Source organism: Mesoplodon densirostris, chromosome 2, assembly GCF_025265405.1.
Source record: "Mesoplodon densirostris isolate mMesDen1 chromosome 2, mMesDen1 primary haplotype, whole genome shotgun sequence".
Taxonomy (NCBI): Eukaryota; Metazoa; Chordata; class Mammalia; order Artiodactyla; family Ziphiidae; genus Mesoplodon; species Mesoplodon densirostris.
This window is the reverse complement of record NC_082662.1, coordinates 8,185,001-8,191,984: the sequence shown is the minus strand read 5'-3', so window position 1 is coordinate 8,191,984 and position 6,984 is coordinate 8,185,001.

Genomic DNA, 6,984 nt, shown 5'->3' with positions numbered 1-6,984 from the left:
GTGCAGCCCCTCCGCACCTGCCTGGAGCCTGGAAGGCAGAGCTCTGGAGCCGGGGCTGCTGCTCGGGGCAGGCCAGCCACGGGGGCTCTCCCAGCACCCCTCCCCACCCCAGCCGCCCCACCACTCAGCTGGCTTGTGAGGTTCTCTGAGTGGGTGGCAGCCCCGAGCCCCGAGCTGACCCTGGAAGCCCCAGCAGCTGAGCCTCAGCAGGACCTGAAGCCAGGCACACGTTCCCACTGGCCGAGGCCCCGTGGTGGCAAAGCCTCCTGGTAGGGCTGCCCACCCATCTGCACCCTGTCAGTTGGCCACAGCCAGGGCACTGCCCATGCCACATCAACCAGGCCTGGCAGCACCATCGCTCATTTTCATATCCATGAAGTGATTGCAGCCATCCTTATCTGTAATCCTGGGGTGTGGCCACGGAAACTACGTGTCCCAGCATGCAGTGCTCTGGGCAGCCTGCATACCTCAGTCCCTTCGGCCACCATCAGAGCTCTAAAAAGAAGGCAAGACTGCATGCTGGGATCTGTAGTCTCTGGCTGAATCATCCTGCTGAGCAGGAGGGCAGCCCAGGGGCCATTCCTCTTGATTACACCACAGGGGAGTGGGGAGCGGAACCCCAACATGAGCAAATGTCAGGACACCGGCGGGGAGGGCACCAGGAATGCCAATGACCTTCTGGGCCGTGGTTTCATTCCAGCGATCCTTGCCTCGCAACGGACTGCAAGTATGCCAACAAGTTCCACTTCCACTGTCTCTTTGGGAACTGCAAGTACGTCTGCAAAACCTCCGGCAAGGCCGAGTCCCACTGCCTGGACCACATCAATCCCAACAACAACCTGGTGAACGTGCGAGACCAGTTTGCGTACTACTCCCTGCAGTGCCTCTGTCCTAACCAGGTCAGCAACGCGCGGGCAGGGTGGGGCCTGGGCGGGGGCAGGGAGGCGCAGGGCCCTGGACCAGCTCCTCCTGGCCCAGGCTCCGTGTCTCACACCCTTTTGTAAGTGGCCTCCTCCAGAGTCTGGAAAGGACACCATCTGCCCCTAGGTCCCTGGAGACCCCTAGGCAGGAGTTCAGCTTGGTGCTCAGTTGGTGAGGTCTGTCATTTCATCCTAACCCTCAATGATGACTGTATGCTGGGCAGCCACTGTGCACTTGGCATCCTTCTGCGTGTCCTGGAACAGCTATGCTCCCTTTCCCCAGAGGCCTAGGATTTTAAAATAGGCCCATTAGACAGATAAAGAGATTGAACTGTCCATGACCCAAACAGGAAGGGCAGGTCAGATTCATTATAAAGGCCTACTCCCAAGACTTGTAGGGGCTGCCTGGCAGAGTGCATTGAGAAGGAGTCAGCCTCCATCTGGGCACACGGAGAAGAGTGCTGGGATAGATTAGTGACGTCTGCCTAGGTCTGGGCACACAGACAGGAGTGCTCAGATAGATTAGTGATGTCTGTGCTGGGTGTGGGTTTAGAAAGAGATGGAAACAATACCAGGTGGGATGTTTTAATCAAATGACAGAAGGGACTTACTGCTTTTTAACACGTGAAAGGTCTTTACCCAGTTGTGTTTGCTGATTCTGAGCGTGGAAGGACGCACGCCTGCCACAGCCCTCTAGAGGCCTGGAGCAGGTGGGAGCTTAACGGAAGTCGCCTGCCTGGCCCTGACTCCTGTCCCTCCCTGCAGCACTGCGAGTTCCGGATGCGCGGGCACTACCACTGTCTCAGGACCGGCTGCTACTTTGTGACCAACATCACCACCAAGCTGCCGTGGCACATAAAGAAGCATGAGAAAGCTGAGCGGCGGGCAGCCAACGGATTCAAGTACTTCACCAAGCGTGAGGAGTGCGGCAGGCTAGGTACCGAGGGCCAGGCTGGGGGCAGGGAGCTGCACCAGGTGGCAGGGCCGCGGCTCTGGCGCCTGAGGCCCTGGGACCCACTTCTTGTCCCCGCACATCAGGCTCCATGTTTTTTTTTTTTTTTGGAAAATGTCACGATATCACAGGCCAGGCATTGTCAAACCAGGAGAACAGTCAGAACCCCCAGAGCCTAGGAAAAGGGGTGAGTGTGACTCCCAGGACTGCACCCACCCCAGTGAAAATGCCCAGAGCCTCGTCTCTGGCACCCAGGCCTGGTTCTTTTTTCCTTTTCTTTTCAAGAGAGCCTTGCAGGTAAGTCTAAAGAGCTCCTGAAGTTACTAGGGTTTTATCCCAAATGGACCGTGGTCTGTTCATTTGTTCATTCATTCACTCAGCAGACGTTTATGGAGGAACAGCCGTGTGCCAGGCTCTGTGCTGTTGCAGGAGGTGAGGGGCGGGTAGAAGTGGAAGCTATGGTCTTTTTTGAGCGTCCACTGTGGCCAGCACTGTGCTTGGTGCTGGGGATCTGGTAGGACCAGCAGGTACCTTGTGGGCTCAGCCCAGAGTATCTGTGACCTGGGGTGACCTGAAGGAGGTGGCCACGGGGCAAGGAAGTGGCCTTGAGCTCAGGGGCAGGTGCCTCGGAGTTAACTCTGCTGCTGAGAGCTGAGCCCTTGGCAGGGAAGCTGCCCCCCAGCCCTGGAACAAGGCCTCCCCGAGGAGCTTGCTGGCCCCAGCTTGCCCTGGGGATGCTGTGGGGAGGAGGCTCCAGGACCAGCAGACAGAGGGCAGAGCCCATCCTCCCGCCTCAGGATGGAGCCACGCATTTACAGGCCTGCAGATGTGGGGCAGGAGTCTGCCCACGAGGAGACCAGAAGCCGGAAGGCAGGTGGGAGCCAGGCAGGCTGGGTGCAGACAACCTGGGCTGCATGTAAGGCCTGCTGTGATTCAGGTGGTCATGGCAGCAGGGTCCAGGGAGAGCAGAGGTGGGGCCGCTGCCTGCAGCCGACCGGCCATTGCATAGGGGGAGGATGAGGCAGTCAAAAGTCAACTGCCGGAAAAGAACGGGAACAAACCTTTCCTTCAAGAATTCATTCAGAAATCATTAATGGCCTGAGAGAGGGCTGGGAATCACGGCAACAGATGTCAACCCTCGGTGGCCTGTGCTGTCCCTGGGCTCAGTTTACAGGTGTCAGGGTATTCCGCAGTCGCCGTTATTTACTCAGTTTGGGTGTTCTGGGTGGTAGCTGGGGCCAAACAAAGCTGGGGGATGATATAAGACACCTGGCCGGCTCAGGTGCCATGGCAACGGGCAGGCCTTCACCTGCCCTCTGCTGATGCCGTTTCAGGCCGGCTGCTCTATTTGTTCTCCGCCCAGAGCAAAGCCGAGGTGGGGCGGGGCGGGGCAGAGGGCCAGCCGGATCGCAGCCATCTTGACCAGGTCCGGGGGCAGGCAGAGATGTGGGGACAGGTGGCTTGCTGGGAGGTGGCTGATCTAGTGGACAGGTCATTAGGGTCCCCTGCCCTGGGGCCGGGGACCTCTCAGTGGAGCAGGGGCCGGGGGCCAGCCTGCTGTTGTCCCAGGCATGCAGGCTGGAGGCGAGAGCCAGGCTTTGGACAGCCAGGGGGCCTGGGACTTCCCGGGGTTGGGGTGAGAGGCTGCTAGAAGCCCTCCTCACGGGAACACCACCACAGGGGACGCGCCCTTTACCCAGAAACCATTTGCCTGGTTGGCCACGTAGGCCCGTGCCCAGAACAGTGCCCGACACGCAGGGGGTGCCATGAGCACTGGCCGGCGGGGGAGGCTCACAGCTGAGAGGGGCTGTGTCCACAGGCTGCAAGTACAACCAGGTGAACAGCCACTTCCACTGCATCCGGGAGGGCTGCCAGTTCTCCTTCCTCCTCAAGCACCAGATGACCTCCCACGCCCGGAAGCACATGAGGAGGATGCTGGGGAAGAACTTCGACCGTGTGCCCTCCTCCCAGGTGAGCCTGGCGGGCAGGCTGCCCCTCCCCGACCCGGGGTGGCAAGAGGGCACCACTCGTGTCCCGCTCTTGCTTCCAGGTGGTGGGCCAGGCCGCCCCTGTGGGCAGCACAGCCCCCAGCCCAGCTTCCTCAGGGCCCCCCTCTTCCTTTCAGGGCCCCCCGAGCTTGATGGACACCGAGACAGACGAGTACATGGATTATACTGGCTGCAGCCCGGGCGCCATGTCCTCCGAGTCCTCCACCATGGACCGAAGCTGCTCCAGCACCCCTGTGGGCAACGAGAGCACCGCGGCAGGTGAGCGGGCGGCCAGGAAGGGTCAGCGGGGGCCCGGGAGCACCAGCCTGGGACAGGCCCCGCCTTCCGAGGCCCAGCAGTGCTGGGTCCGGCTTAGGACAGGAGGTTGATGCTCGAGTGGCCTCAAAGGAGGACGGGCCAGGGTGTGGCCGCGCTGGCTGCTCTGTGGGACGTGGGTCCCCGCCGGCTGCCACCCTGCCCATCTCCCCAGCACTCTGCCCTCGGCTTCCGTTTCCAGGAGAGAGCCCGGGCTTGAGCTGTGAGCTACAGAATAAAGCAGCACAGCCCCCAGCCTGAGGGGCAGGTGGGCCCCGCCCAGCCCTGGTCCCTCTTCCGGCCCCTCTGCCATTGTCCCCAGCACGGTCCCTGGGCCCCAGCGCGGGGTCCTCCGCGGGCTGGGCTCCGCCGCAGGCCCTGCGCAGCCCGCCTCGCCCTCGCCCTGCACCGCCTCGCCCTCCCGTTCGCTCTGCTCTGGCCCTCCTCCCCTCTCTTCTTCGTGGCATCCGTCCGCTCCTTCTCTGTCCACGGATTTTCATATCATACTCGCTTCTGCCATTGGGTCTCTCATTTTGGTTCTTTCTGTTTGTTCTTTGTTTTGGTTTTTTTTTTCTGCTTTTCCCCGCCCTCTCCAGGCTGCCCGGCTCCTCCTCCTCCTCCTGCCGCCGCCGCTGACGAGGCCGCCCGCGTGGCTCCGCAGCCCCCACTGACCCCATCCTTCTCTGCGGCCGTGCTCCGGGCGCCCCTCCCCTCCCTCCCATGCCTCTTTTCTCCACCCTGTCTCTCATACTCTCTGCTCAGTGCCTCTCTCGGAGCCACCCGGGGCCTGGCCCACCCCATCAGCAGCCCGCCCAGCTTCCCGCCCGTCACTGCCACTCCAACTCCAGTAAAAAGTGACGCCCCCCTAGTTCAGGACGCTGCAGGTAACTCACACATGCCTTCTCCACCGCTGTCTGTCACCCTGGCCGAGGCTCGAGGCCACGGTCCAGGACCTGACCCTTTCCTGTGGCCTGCTGGGTCAAGGACAGGGCCACTCTGCACCCCTCACAGCGCAGCCCCCGCCGAGACCAGAGAGCCTGGTCCCTGTCCCAAGGACAGTTCCTCTCGGCCCCTGCTCAGCACTGGGCAGGCCAGAACATCACTGCCAGGGCTCCCTGGGGTTCACTGCAGCTCAGCGACTGGCCCGAGCCCCAAGATGGCCGTGCCCGCCCCACCCCCCTAACCCTGCGGCAAGGCAGAGCCTGTCCTCCTGCTCTGAGGACTTCATCCGGGGCAGAGATGTTCTTGGGAAAGCTGCTGGTGCCTGGGACCCGCGCAGGTTTGCAGGATCCTGACACCAGCCTGAACCCCCAGCCCCGGAGCCAAGCAGGAAGAGGCCCAGGCCGCGGGCAGTGCTCCACGGCAGAGGTGCCTCCCAGCCCCACCCTGTACCTGCCGCCTGGCAGGCACGGGACCTGCCCTCCCCTGCCCTTTGGTGCCATCACCACCTTGGCTCCGCCTCTCCTTCCAGGCATTCTGACCTCACATTCTGCCCGAATGCCGGGCACTGGGCCAGCCCAGGGGGATGGCAGGGAGCAAGGCAGAGGGTTCCTCCTCAGGGAATTCAGCCCCTGTTCTGTCGCTGACATAACCAGCCAGAGCCCTGTGACCTCCGACCCAAAGCAGCCCCTCCTCACCCACCCGCATCCCCAGGCCCCAGACCCTTCCTTGCCCCTTGCTGGGTACCCCAGCCCGTCACAGTCCTTGTTCTCTCCGCGTGCTGAGGCGGGGACTAGGTCTGTTCCCCAGGTGGATGGGGCAGCAGGCTGGTGCCTGGGCTGAGCCTTCTCGGCAGGTTCTGGGAGGGCCGGGAGGGTCAGTGCGTGGGAGAAGCCCGGAGGGTGCCCACCCCGCACTCTGGGGAGGGCTAGGCCTGGGGCGTGGAGCAGGGAGTCCCGGGACGGCCACCCCTTCCCCAGCTGCCTGTGCAGAAAGGGAGTAACGGGAACCACAACCACGCAGTGGATTAAGCGGCCCCGGCAACGGGGCACCCTAAGCCCAGGGAAGCAGTTGGGACCAGGAGGGGGAGGGCACAGATGGAGCCCATCCGCTGGCCGAGCCCCTGCTCCAGTCCTGGCCCTGCAGCAGAGCTGCCCTCTCCCAGTCCACTGGGGGCGGGACACCCCAAGACCTGAAAGAACCTTCTGGTACCAAGGAGAAGGTGCGCCTCCGGGCAGGGAGTCACAGCCCCCAACAGCCCCAGGGCGCTCGGCATCCCTGTTGTGAGTAGGCTGGCCCCAGGCGCAGACAGGCCGGCAGCCCGGGAAACTGGTTAGCCGGCCGGGAGAAGGAGCCGGCCTGTCCCTCATTAGAGGCGGGTGCGTGATGGCGTCCTGGCCCCCGTCCAACTTGGGTAATTACACTCTGGCGACCTAGATTCCCCCTTCAGCTTCAATTAGCGCCAGGACGTGTCCTCACTTCCCACCCACATCCCCCAGAGCTGCTTGCTCCGCCACCCACCAGGGCAGGCCGGTGCGGTCAGCCTGCAGATGCGGATGACGAAGGGGGAAGCCTGGGGCTCCCCAGCTATCCTGGGGGGGGAGGGGTGGTCATGGGAGAGGCCCCCAGAGCGACGGGAAGCAGAGTTGTCCCCGAAGGCAGCCCGCCCTCCTGCCCACCGCGCCAAGATCGGGGACCTCGCGTGGGTGTAATCCTGGGTAGGGTGCGCACGTGGGCGCTGACCAAGCCCCCCTCCCCAGGGAACACCATCTCCATGCCGACAGCCTCCGGAGCCAAAAAGCGCTTCTGGATCATTGAGGACATGTCGCCGTTCGGCAAACGGCGCAAGACGGCCTCCTCGCGCAAGATG